The sequence below is a fragment of the Canis lupus genome, chromosome 14, assembly GCF_011100685.1.
Source record: "Canis lupus familiaris isolate Mischka breed German Shepherd chromosome 14, alternate assembly UU_Cfam_GSD_1.0, whole genome shotgun sequence".
Taxonomy (NCBI): domain Eukaryota; kingdom Metazoa; phylum Chordata; class Mammalia; order Carnivora; family Canidae; genus Canis; species Canis lupus.
Genome location: NC_049235.1, coordinates 8,331,633 through 8,349,312, shown reverse-complemented (window position 1 = coordinate 8,349,312; position 17,680 = coordinate 8,331,633). Strand labels below are relative to the sequence as shown.

At 39.1% G+C, this 17,680-nt stretch overlaps 1 protein-coding gene and 1 pseudogene across 1 annotated transcript in view; one reads left to right on the top strand and one right to left on the bottom strand.

Annotated features, from left to right (window-relative positions):
- Positions 1–17,680, top strand: part of SND1 (staphylococcal nuclease and tudor domain containing 1) — a 427,586-nt gene that overhangs the window by 202,516 nt on the left and 207,390 nt on the right. The gene's annotated exons all lie outside the window — the stretch shown is intronic.
- LOC102153303 lies at positions 1,664–3,986 on the bottom strand (annotated as a pseudogene).

The following is a 17,680-nucleotide window of genomic DNA, read 5'->3' as shown; positions in this document are numbered from 1 at the left end:
CAGAGCAGAATGACAACCTTTCAGAACCTACAGTATTATTTTGAAATTCTTCTTCTAAACAAAGCATTATGTATCTTAACATTTGGGTAAACTATAGAGGACTTGAAAATGACTCTCTGGGGCTACCTCATGCCCATTTTGGTCTTTACTAGACCTCTGATTTGGTTGGTTCTACTTTCACTGTCAGAGCAGATCATTCCAGATGCCATTATGTAATTTTCTGTCTTGGGGTGTGTGTTTGTGTGGGCGGGTGGTTTTGTTTTGTTTTTAAGTGGTGTTTAATGTCAGGCTAATAATAAACTGGGTATGTAGGCCTGGTTTTGTCATAATGGCCACGATTGCTTATTTATTCCTTATTCCCCTGAGAGATTGGGTACTCTCCCTCCCCAAGTGATGCATACATTTTGGAGGGGGCTCATCACAGCTGCCTAGAAAATGCTGCATGGCAACTGGCAGTTCTATTCTGAAGAGAAAAAGATGGGGAATCTTCTCTCTGGTTTCTCTCACAACCCATCACTTGTCTTCCTCTGACTTAAATCAAACCAATAGGAATGAATTTGCTGTTCCTGAACCAGTTCCAAAAATTGGTCTGTGCTTACCCATAAACCTTAGGTTATTGTTCTTTGGGGAGTGCCAGGTTCTTTAACATATTTTATGATATGGGGGGCCTTAGGTTGTGTGAGGTCACTCATGGGCCCTTGAAATTTGGAAGAAGAGAATATATTAGTTGAGCTTTTCTGTCTGGGCAGTTTTCCTCAAAACTGTGTGATAGAACCATCTGGGGCACTTAAGAAAAAAATAATGGTTGCCCCATATATAAAATCTAGGTACCTATATTTGTTCCCCCTTTTGAAAAAAAAGATTTTATTTATTTGAGAGAGACAGCAAGTATGGGGGCGGTGGCTAGAAGCAGAGTCCCTGCTGAGCAGTGAGCTGTATGTGGAGCTCCATCCTAGGATCTGGAGATCATGACCTGAACTGAAGGCAGGTCCTTAACCTACTGAGCCACCCAGGCACGTGCCCCCCCCATATTTGTTCTTTTAAAAATACTGTTCTGCACCCCTAGAGATTCTAGACTTACTGGCCTGACATAGGGCCTGGCATTGGTATTTTGAATGGTAATTCTAATGTGCAGCCAGTGTTAATAAGCACTATGAAAAGAAATCTGAAGGAAACAGGAAGTTCCAAAACCAACATTTTTCTCTCTTCTCAGATAAGTATAAATATACGTAAGAGAGAATAAAAGAAACTTTACAAATTATTTTTTCTTAGATCAGTTTTGGTCCCTAAGCCTAGCCTTTTACCTCCACTAATTTCTGTCGCATTAACTCTGCCTAGAAATAAGTACAGAGTGGCAGAGCAGTGGAGGGGCTAAAGGGGTAATGGTTATTTCCAGGTCTGCCTCCAGCATGTAGCATGACCTTGGTCATTTACCTACTCTCTTCCCCTAAGGCCCTAATCTGGCCTTTTTTGAAGAAAAAAAAAAACTAACAAATAATATTGCTAATATTCTTTAATATCTTAGTGTCTCTTTTTAGTAATTTAAAGTTTCTTTAAACCTGTTCTCAACATTCTTAAGAAAGAGAACTTGAACTAGGGGTGTGTTTAGGGGTGAGAGAAGTAGTAGCAGTGATGCGAGAGGTTTTCCTACTGGCTTTAAAGTCTAGCCATGGATTTTTTTTTTCTTCAGAGCAATAAGCTAGAACTCTAGCTTCTTGTCCTCCAGCTCATAGCCATCTCCTCAGCCACACTGGCCTGGTCTTGAAGTGATGCATGCAAAAAGCTTGCCTTAGTGGAACTGCTCCTCCAGAAGACTGGCATTCTTTTTCCTTTCATCATATTTCTTAATTTTTTTTTATTGTTTTTTGATTAAAATCTCTTCCTCCTCAGGAGTCTGCTTGTGTCCCTTGCAGCCCCGGGGCCGTACATAGTGGGACTCCTACCACTATCTGTAAGGTGTGCTGTCATACAGCACGATGCAGTTCTTCACCAGAGTCTTGGGGCTGACTAGTTAGTTCATTGGCAGATGCATTGTAGACAGCATCAGGAATTTTTGTTTTGTTAGTTCAACACTCAGAGCCCCAAGAAAAGTTCCCCATGTCCAGCCTCAAGGCACAGTTCTTTTTACTGCCTCCCTGAACATGGATTGTGTGTATGCAGTGAGGGCCAGTCTTAGTATTGGCAGCAGGATGTCCCAGCTCATACTTCTCTTCTTATGATAGATAGGCCTTTCTCTTGACCCTTGTCTTGTGGCTTTTGTGCCAATTGTAATGAGTGAGGCCTATATCGCTCTCTGCGAAAGAGCTAGCCTTGGATTTTCCCTTATGTAGCCCTCCCTCCCCAGATTTTAATCATAAACACTAGATTTAGTTTGAAGTCTGTGGATTTGCAGAATCAACTTTATCCAAATAATTAATTCTTAGTTATTACTGCCAATCGACTTAATGGCCTTATTGCCATTCACCATTGACGTGACCTCGAGTTAAATTGTGTACCTGAGGTAACAAGGTGTAGAACATTGGAAAGAGCTTTGAACTTAGACTTCTAATTTTCCTTTTACTTTATCTGTAATTATCATATTCATAGGTTTTCGTCTAGTTGGCAACTATTGTTTTCATTTTCTCCTTAAGAGGAATTCTTTGTCTATATGAAGTGTTGTTGCTAACTAAGCCAAACTATATCTTTTAAATATTTTGGGGGACCAAAGAAATTCAAGTATAATCTATTTGTTGGACTCAATAAATGCCATTTGTGGGGTTTACTAAAGACTCGAGCCAATAGTTAAATATTGAAGAAGCCCTAGAGTTAATTGTTTTCTTTTGGGAGTGTAGATTGATGCATCTGAAATTAATGATGTATGTTTTGATGATTGAGGCATAATTATTTGGCAACCTTTAATCCAAATTAATATCCTCAAGAGATTTGCTATTTTATCCTAATGCCCTTCTAGATACAACCACATTTATGACTCTAGCTGTTTTGTTGCATACCTTTCTGTTTTTATAAACAAAGCTTATACTCAGCTGGTTTATACAAGTTTGAAAAACTAGCCAGTGCCATATGTTAAATATTTTGAATATTATCTGATTATAAGACATAAGAATTTGCATTATATCAACTCGTCTTAGAGAATCCTTCAAGACTTGTTTTCAAGGAGAGATGTCATTCTCTCACAGTAGCTTGGCAGAGAGGGGAGGAATCAAGAACAAGAAGTATTCCTGTTTTGGTTTGGATTGTTTGAATCACATGCGCGCGCGCACACACACACACACACACCTGCACTCAAAACAAGAAGTAAAATCTGGCCAGTGTCAGGCCTCCCTTCTCCATCTTACTGTCTTTAGGAGATTATTCCCCCCACCCCCAAATTCTGTTCCTTGTGATTTTGAGATGATAATTTCCTGTTTATGACATAACATATATGTTAGCCACTATCTCTCCTGTAGTAGCAAAATTGCTGTGAGAGCCATACAGTTAGTTTTTTAAAAAACCAGGTAATTCATTTCTGAATTGGAACTTGTTTCTTTCTAATCAACCTGGTAATGTATTACAGACATCACTGTCAGCAGTGGCTACAGAAGTGATTTAATGCTGGGTTTTAATGACTCCTTCATTAATCTTAGTATTCTGGGATTTATCACTCACTGGCCTTTGACCACTGGAAATGATGAAAACTTTGATTTCATGCATATTGGATAACACTGGCCTGTTGCCGCCAGAGCCGTGAATCTTGCCTCGGCAGTGGCATGTGTGATTGAGAGTGCTGCGGATGGATGGCTGCTCTCCCAGGCCATGTGCTGCTGCCGAAGGGGTGAACACAATGTCTTTATCAGCTCAGGGTGACCTTTTCCCAAGACAGCTGGATTTGAAGTAGGAGTCTGCTCTGATAGCTTCATCTCCTGGACAGATCTCTCAACTTGTGAAGTCAGGCTCACCTTATCAGCTATTTCCTGAAAAATGCTTGCATTGAGAATGTGTATCTTCATGTCTTTACATAGAACATTTTTTTCCCCTAGCCAAATAGATTTTATAGTAGGGAAACATGTTTAAGACTATCAAGTCTACCTCCCTCATTTTATGAACAAGGCTAGGTCCAGGATGAGTAACACAACTAGGCCAGTGTCAATGATAATGAAAACCAACCAGAGTAATCACCAACCCACAATACTTACTATTTGCCTGACGGAATTGAAGTATAGTCTTCTATTTCTTGCTCACCACTGCTTCATGACGTAACATTCATCGTGCTGCAAGTCCAGTTTTCCATGTGACTTTTCACTGTACTGCATGCCTTCTGCTGCCACAGAGATGACAGTGTTGGTTGCTTTCCTTACTCTTAGTGGTGGCACTGTGAGTGCTCCTTGGAAGAGAGGGGCTAATTTGTGTACTCTAGAGTCTTGTACGCTAGAGCATAGTATTCTAAATGCCAGACACAGGCCTTCCCTGCCTGCCAGTGCTCAGAAGAGAGGGTCTTCACAGAGGCTCATGTACTACTGAGTGCTTCCTCAGTTAATTTTTTTTTTTTTTTTTAAGATTTATTTATTTGAGAGAGTGTGTGCACTACCGTGTGCCCGCGGGGGTGGTGAAGCAAAGGGAGAAAGAGAAAGAGCATCTTAAGTAGACTCTGGGCTGAGTGTGGAGCCTTACACAGGATTTGATCTCACAACCTACTGCACTACCCAGGTGCCCCAGTTAGTTTATTTTGAACACACCAATGAGCTTGATAAAACCTCAGTCCGTGGTACATGAAGATCGCATTGCAGAATCATAAAAATGAGCCAAATTTTTTTTTCCACAGTGTAATACTTATTCTGTTGAGTATGTCTCCCTAACTGCAAGTGCTGGATGTCATAGGAAGTGACCTTTTATGTATTATTTTTTTAAGCAGGTTCCATGTCCAGCGTGAGGCCTGAACTCTCACACTCCTGAGATCAAGAAGAGCTGTGTGCTCTGTGACTGAGCCAGTCAGCCAGGCACCTCAGAAAGTGACCTTTTAAAGTTCTCTCTCTCTTTTTTTTTTTTTAAGCAGTACTGTAAGGCAGGGGTGACAACCTTTTCTGTAAAGGACCAGATAGTAAATATTTTTTGCTTTGAAAGCCATAAGGTCTTTGCTGCAACTATTCAGCTGTGCTTTGCAGCCATAGACGATATGCAAACAAGTGGGTGTGGCTATGTTCTGATAAAACTTTAGTTAAAAAGAGACTGAGTCTGTAGGGACTTAAGCTATGGAGGAATGAATAGATACCTGTAGAACAAGTAATAAAACCAGCCATCCAAATGTTATGAAAATGAATCCTTGTGACTTAAAGTATTTCTGATAACAACATCATATGTAGATTCCCAAACAGTTATGTGTAAAAATCTTAAGGTAGATAAGTTGAAAGAAAACAATCTTAGAAAGTGGCTCTGATGATGGTGTACATTGTATATTGCATACACTTACAGAGAGTTTAGCTTGAGGACTACTGTTTCTGAAATGTTTTAAACAATACCTCTAAAAAATAAATAAATAAATAAATAAATAAACAATACCTCTAGATTAATAAGTATTTTAAATATTTGATGGTTTCAATTATATCCAAAGAGTTGTATATTCAAAATGAACAAGAAACCACCCACCTTGGAAACCTGGTATCCCTTTATCTGCAAGTGCATTTCTTGTAATGTTTTCTCTTGACCCTGGAAGCTCACTTTCTGAGGAATTGCTGGTTTTGGAAATTATTTTCAATACATTCTGATGGCTTTTCACTTCCTTCTAATTGCATTGGCTCTATACTAGTCACCGGTGATAGGACAATTCACTTCCTCTTCCATTCTACTTCTTAGGGATTGTGCTCTTCTAATTATTTGGTTCTGGGAACTGTCCTTGTTTTTCTAGATGTCGGATTCCCATTTTTTGTTTAGTGCTACCCTGGGTCAGTCTAGAACCCCTGAATCTGTAAAACAGCAAAGGCTTTCCTGTTAGTATTGTATTACTTGCTACCATTCAACTTTCTGATTTCTTTTTGCATTTCTCCCTTTGTCACTGTCCCCAGATCAGCTCTGACTTCACCTTTGTCTTCCCTTTTGAAATTTTCAACCTGATCTAATTCAAGGCGGCACTGCCCTGCACACTAGGTTAGCCAGTCTCCTAGAGATAGATTTTCTTTTTGTTCAGCGTGCCCCTTTTCAGATGCATCTGGAATAACAGCTGTATTCCCACTCCTGAATAAAATATTTTAGGAAAATGTCTCATGGTGAAGCATCTGGACCTTTAGGCAAGATTGGGGGTAAACTTCAGATCAGATTCATCACCAGCAGAGTGGGAGGACCAATTTTTATGGGGCGGAGACAGATCACATGAATGAGGATATGACTGAACTGGTGTTACAAGAGCGCCATTTGTATCTATTAAATGTAAGGGATTAGATAATCTGTCATTATGCTATTTCTGGGTAACAGATGGTGGAGAGTTCTGCATCTCAACAGCAGTATTCACCATGGGGGAAATTAGCTTGCACCCAGATCAGCAGTCAGGCAGGAATTCCATTGAGAGAGAGAGAGAGTGAGGGGGAGAGAGAGAGAGAGAGAGAGAGAAAGAAACTACTGGTGATTAATTAGTGCGTCCCTCTAAGGACATCTGCACGTATGCTGGCTTTCTCGAATTTCTCTAGAGCTTTACTTATTCTTGCCTATTGCCCTTTGTAACTTACCAGACCTCTTTGCTCCTATAAAGAATTGAAGGTGGTTTTTCTCCATTTGGTTAATTTAGAAAGATCAAGATTAGAAGTAGGTTAGGTAAATGTGGCTCAGAGCAGTAGCATACTGCATATTTCTTCAGAGGAAAGATGCCATACAGCTACCGAAAATACTGTTGATGATCAGTCTTTAGAAATGAACTTCAAAAAAAATAATAAAAATTAAAAAAAAAAGAAATGAACTTCAGAGGTGAATTGAGAAGCAGGAAAATGGATGTGCTCTTTCTGAGTGCTTTTGATGTATATGTATTTAAAAGATATAATGAAGTGTCCTTTGGCTTCACATATTCTAAGGGTTAATCTTGATCCTGGTATATTTTCTCTGTAAATGGTTTCCCATCGGTCTTTTGTTAATGCAGAACTTCACCTATCCCCTGAATGGTGGTGATTATCAGCTTTATTACTCTTTGCTTATCCCTCCTAACTTAACCACATACCTGCTTTCCATTACCATTTGTATGTCCTGCACTCATCTCAAAGCTAATATGTTTAATACTAATGTTGATTTAAAATGGTGGCTTTCCAACTTGTGTGCCCTGGAATCCCCTGTGTAGGTTATTAAAAAAGCACGCCAGGCAATGGAATGAACTCTACTTTTGTAGGGCTCACTGATTTTATTTCTTTTCATATCAGTCTGTGACGTAGTGAGCTTGGACAGTAACCAAGAATCTAGGATCATTTTGAAGAATTGTCCAAGTTGATTGGACAGCTGTTAGAATTGATCACTGCTCATACAGGGTATAGTTCCAGATGTACTTTAAATAGGCATGGTCATTGAGGTTTAATGGGTCGATAAATTGGATTATTGCACCATCATTCAAGAATCAGAGCAAACATTTTGGACTGCAATGCCTGAATGTTGGGGGCAAGGCAGGGACAAACCATCCATAGCTTCCGTTCCTAACAGGAGCTGAAATAACTGAAGATGTTTGATCCTGCCTTCGTGGCTCTGGAGGCCTTGGGAGGAGAAGCAGTTTAATTAGGAAGGGTTGTAGATTGATTTGTTAACAAATTCCTATATTGATTCTTTCCTGTTACTTTTGCCATTACTCTACTTCTTGTACTCAACAACTCAGACCTTGGTTAATTCAGTAGCCTTTTCCATAAGCCTTTCCTAACTGCAAGTTATCCCATTTCCATTTCTTCCTGCATACTGATACTGGCTTGATTCCCCATTAGTGCTTTTTTTGTATTATTTTACCACAGTAGCTATTTCAGATTTTCACAACTATATTCAGTCCAGCCCTCTACTCTCTTCTCTCTTCCCTCATTCTCAGCAGACAGCCTCATCTCCTACTTTATGGAAAAAAATAGGAATTTCTGTAGAAGATGCCTTAAACTGGTTCTCACAGCTCCACACCTGTCTTTCCCCTGCTTGCTTGCTTGCTTATCTCTTGCCTTCCCATCTACATGGAAGACTTCAGCCTCTTTCTTTCTGAGCTAATTTTCCTATATACTCTGAATTCTCTCTTTTGATCTCCTAGGGATTTTGTGCCATCAGTTATCCCTTTTCTTTTTAACTAATTTTTAAAAATTATCCTCCAGTCCTCTCTATATTATAGCTACTTTTCTACTTCTTGCCTTCTCTTCACAGCCGAGTTAATTAAAAGAGTTAAAAGAAATTTTAATCCTATCTCCATTTGCTCCTCTTTCCTTTACCATCTGCTTTGACCTCTCCACATCATTGACAATGAGCTTACCTAGGAGACCAGTGCTTCCCTTAAGGACATTTCTCAATCCTTGCTTGTACTTGATCTCTGCATTATTTAAAATTTACCACAATCTTTTTTTTTTTTTTTTTTTTTTTTTTTAATTCTCTCCTTTCTTTTAGTATGGCATACTTGACTGGCTTTTCTTCTACAACTCTGATTACTTCTCTTCAATTTGCTTTTGAGTGTTCATTAAATATTTGTGCTTCACAGGCTTCCGTCTTTGTCCGTTTTCTTACCCCACCTCAGTCTCCAAGGGTGATCTCATTCAACCCATTGCTTCAGTTTTTAGGTAGATGTTGCCAATTCCCAAACCTAGGTCTCTAGCCCAATTCTTTTTACCAGGCTTTCCCCACCAGTATATCCAAGTACTTAGTGCATCTCACTTCTTAGATAGCAGAACTCAATAATGGTTCAAAGTGAGCTCATGTTCTCCCCTTTAAAAAGCTATTCCTTCCCTTGAATAATCCTATATCTTGATTGATGGTGCCACCATTTATTCAGTCTTCCCTTCCACTAATCAAAGTGTCATCTTTATCTCTTCCTCTCTCACTCTCCATACCCGATTATCCATGGGTATATATCACGTTCATTCAAGCCTTTTTCTCCTAACTGCCTGGTTTATGCTGTCTCCTTCCTGGTCTTACTCCCTTCTGATCCATTTTCCCCACTACTGCTGCAGTTGGCTTTCTGATACACAAATCTGATTGTTATTCTCCTGCTTAAAAGTCTTCATTAATCATCCACAGCCTCTAGGATTAATACAAACCTGTGATCTAGGCCTTGCTTACCTCTCTGTGTTTATATTTAATACTCTCTGGCTCTCATCCATCATTTCTGTAAAAAAAAAAAAAAAAAAAAAAACCAAAAAAAACTCACTATTTTTGAAGTCCTTCTGCTCTCTCTGTTTGGAACATACATTTCTCCTACTCATCCTTCAGCATTTCACCTCTTATGGAAGCTTTACACTTAGGTACCCTTCCCAGACAAGACCCTAACTGGGCCTCTGTGCATGTGCTTCATCAGCACCCAGTGCTTACTTACTGTGAGATTCTAGGCGCTTCAAAGCCTCTCTCTCTCTTTTTTTTTTCCCCCCGGTCCATATTGCAATTTTTGCCACATACCAGGTCTTTGAGATAACCAATGCTCAGATACCTTCCATGGCTTCCCATGTTTATCTGTCTCCTTTCTAGACTCACCTGGGTTAGACCTGAAATGTAAATGTTCTCTGCCTCACATGGAACCATTTAGATTTTTAGCTTTGTCTGGGACCCTAGAGGTTATTCACTTTAGTTCCATTGGTATGATAGGACAGAAAAATGGAACTTGAAAGGTAAATATCTTTTGTCAGGTTTCTTCTAATTAAAGCCAGAATTGGTCTCATGATTGCAAATCTAAACAAAGTGCAGCTTCATTTATATGTAATCCCTAAGTTGCACCTTTTCCATAGGCCACATAAACATAACATGTTTGTTTTACTTTTCTACTTTGGTTTATGGGCTGGGTTTTTTTTTTTTTTTTTTTTTTCTTGTCTATTCAGCAGGTTAATTCTTTAGTACATGATGTGCCAGGTACTCTTGTCACTGAATATAAAGTAATGAATACTCTAGAGAGAAATCTGTCTTTTAGGCAGGAACTTCCATTCCAGTGGTGGCAAACAAAACAAAACAAAAACAAAATATGTAGATGGTCAAAGTGTTGTAGAGAAAATAAAGCTGAGGAAGAGTAGAGGAGGTATTCCAGGGTTGGAAGGAGGCAGATTTTCAGTAGGATACTCAGGCCTCACTGATAAGGTGACAGGAGCAAAGACTTGAATGAAGTGAAGGAGCAAGTGGTACAAAGGTAAAGAGAACAGCAAGGACAAAGATCTTGTGTGCAAGTGTGCCTGGATAGAAAGAATGTGTTGTGGCTGGAGCAGGGGAGCCAAGGCATGGCCAGTGAGAGATGAGGTTAAATGAGACTGGGAAGCTTGAAGGGTAGCTGATCCTATAGGTTCTTGTAAGCCACTCAAGTATTTGGCTTCTACATTGAATGAGATAGGAGCCATTGTGAAGGGTACCTGGATGGCTCAGTGTCTGCCTTTGGCTTACTTAGATCAAGATCCTAGGGTCCTGGGATTGAGCCCCACGTTGGGCTCCCTGCTCAGTGGGGAGCCTGCTTCTCCCTCTCCTGCTACAGCTCCCCCTGCTTGTACTCTTGCTTGTGTTTCCTTCTCTCTCTCTCTCTCTCTCTCAAATAAATAAATAAATAAATAAATAAATAAATAAAATCTTAAAGGAGCCCTTGTGGAGTTTTGAGCAGAGAAGTAATGGCAAGTTTTGTTGACTTTAATCTTTAAAGGATTATTCTGGATTGAGGATTATTCTGATTGAGAATGGAGCTTAGAATCTTTGCTTTTGTTTTCTTTTTAAAACTAAATTCGGGATCCCTGGGTGGCGCAGCGGTTTGGCACCTGCCTTTGGCCCAGGGCGCAATCCGGGAGACCCTGGATCGAATCCCACGTCGGGCTCCCGGTGCATGGAGCCTGTTTCTCCCTCTGCCTGTGTCTCTGCCTCTCTCTCTCTCTCTCTCTGTGTGACTATCATAAATTAAAAAAAAAAAAAAAAAAAATTAAAAAAAAAAAAGATTTAAAAAAAAACTAAATTCAAGTTTTTTTACTTTTTTCTTTTTTAACTTTTATTTTGAAGTAATTATAGTTTTACAGAAGTTGCGAAAGTAGTACAGCGGTCTATTCCATATACCTTTTAGCCAGTTCTCCCCAACGGTTATAATTTATATAATTATAATAAAATGTCAAAGCCAAGAATGTGGTGTTGGTGCAGTGTACGTGTCTGCCATTTTTATCACATGTGTAGATTCATGTGCACACCACCACAATCAAGGCAGAAAACAATTCAGTCATCAGAAGGATCTCCCTTGTGTTACTACCATGCCATTCCCCTCCCAACATCCATGACAACCATTAATCCATTTTCCATCTCTATAATTTTGGCATTTCAAAAACATTATATAAATGGAATCCGACAGTGTGCAATCTATTGATGTTGACCTTTTTCATTTAGCATAATGCCTTTGAGATCCAACTGAGTTGTGTGTAGCAATAGTTTTTCCAGTCTTTATATGAAACTGGAGGCAGGTTATCATGATGGAAGGATGCTTATTTGATGACTTGAGACCTGAGTTCTAATCCAGGTCAGTCAATAAATAGTTTCCTAATCTGAGATTTAGAGACCTTACAATCCACAAAATGAGAGAATTGGAGTAGAACAACACTAAGGCCCTTTCAGCTCAAAATTCTGTAGTTAAAATGAAGTATTTCTGATATTTCCTTATGGTCTGTAGTAATGAAGTCAACGTCTCTTGTTAATATTTACTGTGCGGTAATATTCTATTGTCTCATAAGGACTACTCAAGAAACATAATTGTTTTATTGACATGTTGCTGCTACTTTTATTACTCAAGTGAAAGCATGATAGGCCAAAACAGTACTTGGCAAACTATGTAAAGGTGAGTCTTTGATTTTTCTTCACTATGTTCAGTGATAAGATTAGAAGTAAACCTCCTACTCTACCTTATCTAGTGAGCCTCAGAGGTTCAAGAAATGTAATAAATTCCTGCTAAATGTCAGTTCTACTCTTGAATCCGTTTTTGGAACACATTTCTACTAGTGCATAAAGGCAGTTTTTTGCTATTGAAAAAGGTACTTAGCCTAAGTATAAGGAACTAGCCAGATGTTACCAAAATGTTGGTCTTTAGTTTCTTTGGTAGAAGATATACCATATACATATATTCTTTTATTTACTCATCCTTCTGTCCTCTTTTTTAATATTCCAGAACATTTGGGGAATGCATTATATCTTTAAGAAATAGTATACATCAAACAGTTGAATAGAATAAATATTTGTCAAGAATAAGTATTTGTTGAGAATACATAAATATCAAACATCCTTGCCTCCCACCCTTTTTCACCCCTATCCACGGAAAGGATAGGGCTATTAAAGTCCTTAGTAGAAGGGTTGGAAGAAATTGTGTCTGCTTCCACAATATTCTATAAAACACAACCAGAAATGTGTATTAACACACCTCAGTGTTTATATACTTACTGAAACAATACATTATCTACTTTGCTTTGAATATTATCAGCTAGTGCTGTATAAAAATACTTGTAAAGATGAAGCTATTATTGAATATATATGACTATTGATCTGTAATTGCTAGTTCCTTTTTTTAAAGCTTAGTTTGTTTGTTTTTTTAAGATTTTATTTATTTATTCATGAGAGAGAGAGAGAGGCAGAGACACAGGCAGAGGGAGAAGCAAGCTCCATGCAGGGAGCCCGACATGGGACTCGATCCCAGGTCTTCAGGATCACACCCTGGGCTGAAGGTGGCGCTAAACCACTGAGCCACCTGGGCTGCCCTGCTAATTCATTTTTAAATTATGTTCTAGTTCCCATATATTCTAATTTATTTTATAGAGAATTTAGATCTGCTCCCTTATTTTATAGATACAGAAGCTGGTATAGACTTAGCTTCTTCACAAGAGTTTAAACAGCCAGAGAGCTGGGTTAAGAACTGAGATCCTCTGCCCTGAATCACTGCTCTGTGTCATGAGTTCTTTATGAAACAAGCTCATAATTGCTCTCTATGGCCACAAAGGGCTGGAGGAAGTGGGAAACATTAAGTGGCTTTCACTATTGAAGAATAAATATAAATGCTGTGTATAACTTCTCTCTTGTTGGATGAAGGAGAATTGATCAACATTTTTCAACATTTCTTTTTTATCATATTCATTTGTTTTACTATGTTATTCTTTTTACCCATTTTTCATAGTTTATCTAAAGATTTTTTTTTGCCCTATTAAAGTGCTGATATGAAATAATGCCTTGTGTTAGACCCTCTTTTAAAAACAAGCAAACAAAAACCTCTGCCACACTATAAATGTCTTTTAAAAAGTTGGTTTCCTTTCATGTGCATTTTGAAAGGCCATCAGACCAAACAAACAAAGCTAATATGGAATGTTTTTAGTTCCTAAACATACAAAATTGTTTTAACTGGTAAGCACTTTATCACCTCTAATTTGTTTTTTTCCATTAAAATGAATGTAGTTGGGACATCATTTTTGTTTAGAAACTCAAATGAAATAACTAGTAGAATATCTCTTTTACTAACAATAGGCCTTCTTTACATTCACCTTGTTCACCCATTCTTAAAAACCCTTATAATTGATCCCTGCACCTGAATATAGTAGTAATTCTGTAAAGGCATAGACCCATGTTTTCTTGACTTTATGATATTTGCCTTTCATATTACACATTTTAATTAATGTTTATGGACATTTCTCAACTGACTTATATTCTCTCAGTGGCAATATCCTCAAAGCCACCCTTCCTTTTCCTGCACTTCTGCTTTTTCCTTAGGAAAGTGGCTAGAACTGTTAGGTTATAGATTGGTTGGAGAACATCAGAGGATCAAGTGTTCAGTTACAGATCATACCAATAAGTCCTTAACTCAGCTAGTAGTGAGAGCAAGATAGAGTTGTCCTCCCTAACACTAAGTACCTAAGCAAAAAGGTAAAGGTTAGTGCTGTCCAGCCACCAGCCCTGGATCCTGTGGTAGGATGAGATTTGGGTAATTCAGTGGAACTCTGGAAGAGAGCACCTTATATGGCCTTTTTCTTTTCTTTTCTTTTTTTTTTTTTTTTTAAGATTTTATTTATTTATTCATGAGACACAAAGAGAGAGAGGCAGAGACATAGGCAGAGGGAGAAGCAGGCTCCATGCCGGGAGCCTGATGTGGGACTCATCCTAGAACTCCAGGATCATGCCCTGAGCCCAAGGCAGGTGCTCAACCACTGAGCCACCCAGGTGTCCTTATATGGCCTTTATCGGGCTTGCAGACTCTGCCAGCCTCACTATGGCACCCGCCTCTCATCCTAGGCCTTGGCTTCCAGGACCTGGTTTAAAGGACCTGTGACCTATGTAACCCATGCTTAGGGACTTTTCCTTTAAACTCTTGGGATGCAACTTCATTATATAAGTTAAATCCATTAAGATGTTGTTAGTTGTAAGAAACAGCAACAACTCTGTCCTAAAGAAGAAGAGAATAGGTTGGGAAGTTATGAGGAGCTAAGAGAACTGACCTAAGGCTGGAGTATCAGACTTGGGAAATAGATAGGGATCAGGGCACCTCCAAAGGGGCAGAAAGTAGGATAATTGTTTTTACTTTGGTGCAGTGTGCCTAGGACACCATCATCATCTGCATGGGGCGCAGTCCCAGAGGAAAGACACTGTTGTAAATGAATTCTGACTGCGTCTTCTCCTTTGCATCACTCCTAAATCAGGAGCATTTAACTGAGAGAGCCACTGCTAGGGACAGGGTCAAGGACAGGCATCTGATGATTTTTATCTTCCTTGGTAGAAGGCTCCAACAGCGGAATATTGCCATTTGTTGAAAGGGGGACTGCAGTTGTCTCTTATATCCATTGTCTAACACATGGATATTTGTCTTTCAAATATGTGTAAAGACCATGCACAAAAGTATGGAATGACTACAGTCACCTTTTGTAGTAGGACCTCTTCCAGCTCAGTGAATTGATTCATGAGTCCAGGACAGTGGTAGGCAAAGGAGCTGGAGCAGATAAAATAGGGGATAAAGAAAGCACATTTATGTCTACAATGTACATTTCTACCTCGTGTTGGAATATATATTGGGAGAAAAATCATCACACATCTTTGAATCATTTCTCCTCGTCTCCTAGGAAAAAGTCCTCCAAATGCTCAGAAGACAATTATTATAATAAGCAAATAATTATAATTGTTATATATATTTATTGTAGCTAACATTAGTAATCGTGTGATCAATTTATAATATGTGGCTAGATTATTTTATTTATTTTAAAAAATATTTTATTTACTTATTCATGAGAGAGAGAGAGAGAGAGGCAGAGACACAGGCAGAGGGAGAAGCAGGCTCCATGCCGGGAACCTGATGCAGAACTTGATCCCGGGACTCCAGGATCGCACCCCGGACCAAAGGCAGGCACCAAACCGCTGAGCCACCCAGGGATCCCCTGGCTAGATTATTTTAAATGTCCTGATAAGTTTTTAATGGATTAAGGGCATCTTGGATAGTTCATGTAAAATAGTTCATTCCTATTTTATAAAATTTTTGAACTTTTTTTTTTTTTTTTTTAAACTAGAGAAAGAGAGAGAGGACAGAGCAAGAGAATCTTAAGTAGGCTCCATGCCCAGCATGGAGTCCAACGCAGGACTCAGTCTCAGGACCCTGAGATCATGACTGAGCCAAAATTAAGTCAAATGTTCAACCAACTGAGCCACCCAGGTGCCCCCTATTTTATATAATTTTTAAAGGACAGCTGTACCATAAAGGGAAACAGGCTGAGAATCTGAAGGATCTTAGTTGCCTATTGTGGTGGTGTTGCTCTCTCTGTTTCTGTTTCTCTCTGGGTCCATCTTCATTTGTATATGGAGGTTTTTGGATTGGATTATCTTTTTGGGCACTTGTTGCTCAAAAATTCTCTGACTCAGTTATTGCCTTGTTTTCATCTAGCGCCCACAGAACCCTTCCCCACCCTCCCAGGAACTCAAGAGTGCAATCAGTCAGCTAGCCAATAAATATTTATTGAGTGCCTACTAAGTGTTTGGCTTTTTTTGGACCAGTAAGGGCTGTGATGTGGTTGGGAAGACAAGATATATACACAAAGGGAGATAATAAGATACAGCAGTGCAAAGATGAGCATAAAATGAGTGGCACAGCCAACAGCATAAAGATGGGGAGAGTGCAGCTAGCTTGCTTGGTAGCTAAATGGACTGAGATTGAGAAGATTGAAAGGTGTTTAATGGACTAGGTTTAGAGAGGTATTTGAAGGCTCTATTGCAGAATGCCTTTAATAGTCTGTTACCCTGTAATTTATGACACTGTATAGTCAAAGGAAAACTGGAATTGGAATTTAAAGATCGGGCTTCTAATCGTGCCTCTGCCACGTAGAAACAGGATTACTTGTAAGTCTGAACTGTTTACTGTTTATACATAATCACTTTGCGCATTGCAAGCAGGAGTAAATTAATGTGTTAAATGCCTATCCTCTAGTAAACTCCCAGTTGATGTTCATTAAATTTGAAATTTTCTTTTGAATGAAAATCAAAGAAATTGTTCTGTCATCTGATGTTTACGGCATGGGGCTCGGGTAAGGTGATTCGCAAGATCCTTTACATCACTGAAATGCCAAGTGTCTGCATAGCCTTTCTTGGTTATAACTATCACTTGTGACCTTTATAAACTTTCCATGCCTCATGTGTCTCATCTGTAAAATAGGGATGGTAAGAGTTCCTAACTCCTGGATTTTGTGACCATTAAGTGAATTTAATAAATGTGTAAAGCATTTAAGTAGTACTTCAAAAAGTCAGTGTTCCCTCTAACCATTTTCTCCTAACCCTCACCCTCTCGTCGTCCTCCCCACTTCTCTCTCCCTTTCTTTCTGTATCCCCTTTTCCCCCTCCACCAACCTTCTCCTCTCCTTTCCCTCCATCAGCATTTCATATATGGTAACTTAATATTGTTTCCATGTTGGAAAATTTCAAACAAAAGGTCACTGTAATTGTGGTGGGTGTGAGAATGAGGATCACTCGCGAGGCCTGCTTAAAGATGCTTCAGCTGACAATGTTGAGAATTGGTAGGCATTGCAAGGAGACCAGGGAGGGGAAAGCTGTTGTAAGTAGTCCAGGTGAGAGGCAGTGGGAGCCACAACTGGGTGAAAGAAAAGAAAGCATTCATGTGGGAAAGATTGGAAATTTGAGTTGAAAGTTTTGACAACTAATTTTATGTGGAAATAAGAGATCAGGCAGGCCTAGGTGACTGGGAGTGTGATGGCCCTACGGTTAGAGATGTTAGGAGAATGAGCTAATTTAGTAGGTTTTAGAAAAGTTTAATTTGGGGAAGGGAATTTTATTTTTGTAATGCTGAGTTTTACATGGTGATGAATCATGTGAATTCACATGTCCTGCAAATAGTTGGAAATGTAACTGCATGGCATATTTAGCATTGAGGGGCCCAACATGGCTGGACTGAAAGTGCATATTTGTTAGACAGTTTGCTTTCTTCAAGCTAGATCCAGTATTTAATTGCTTAATAGTGTTTGAAGGATCTATTTGTCCCCTGGGAAGGAAGCATTACTGTTTAACCGGGGATGTGTCACTTTGGGTACCTACTCTGTAT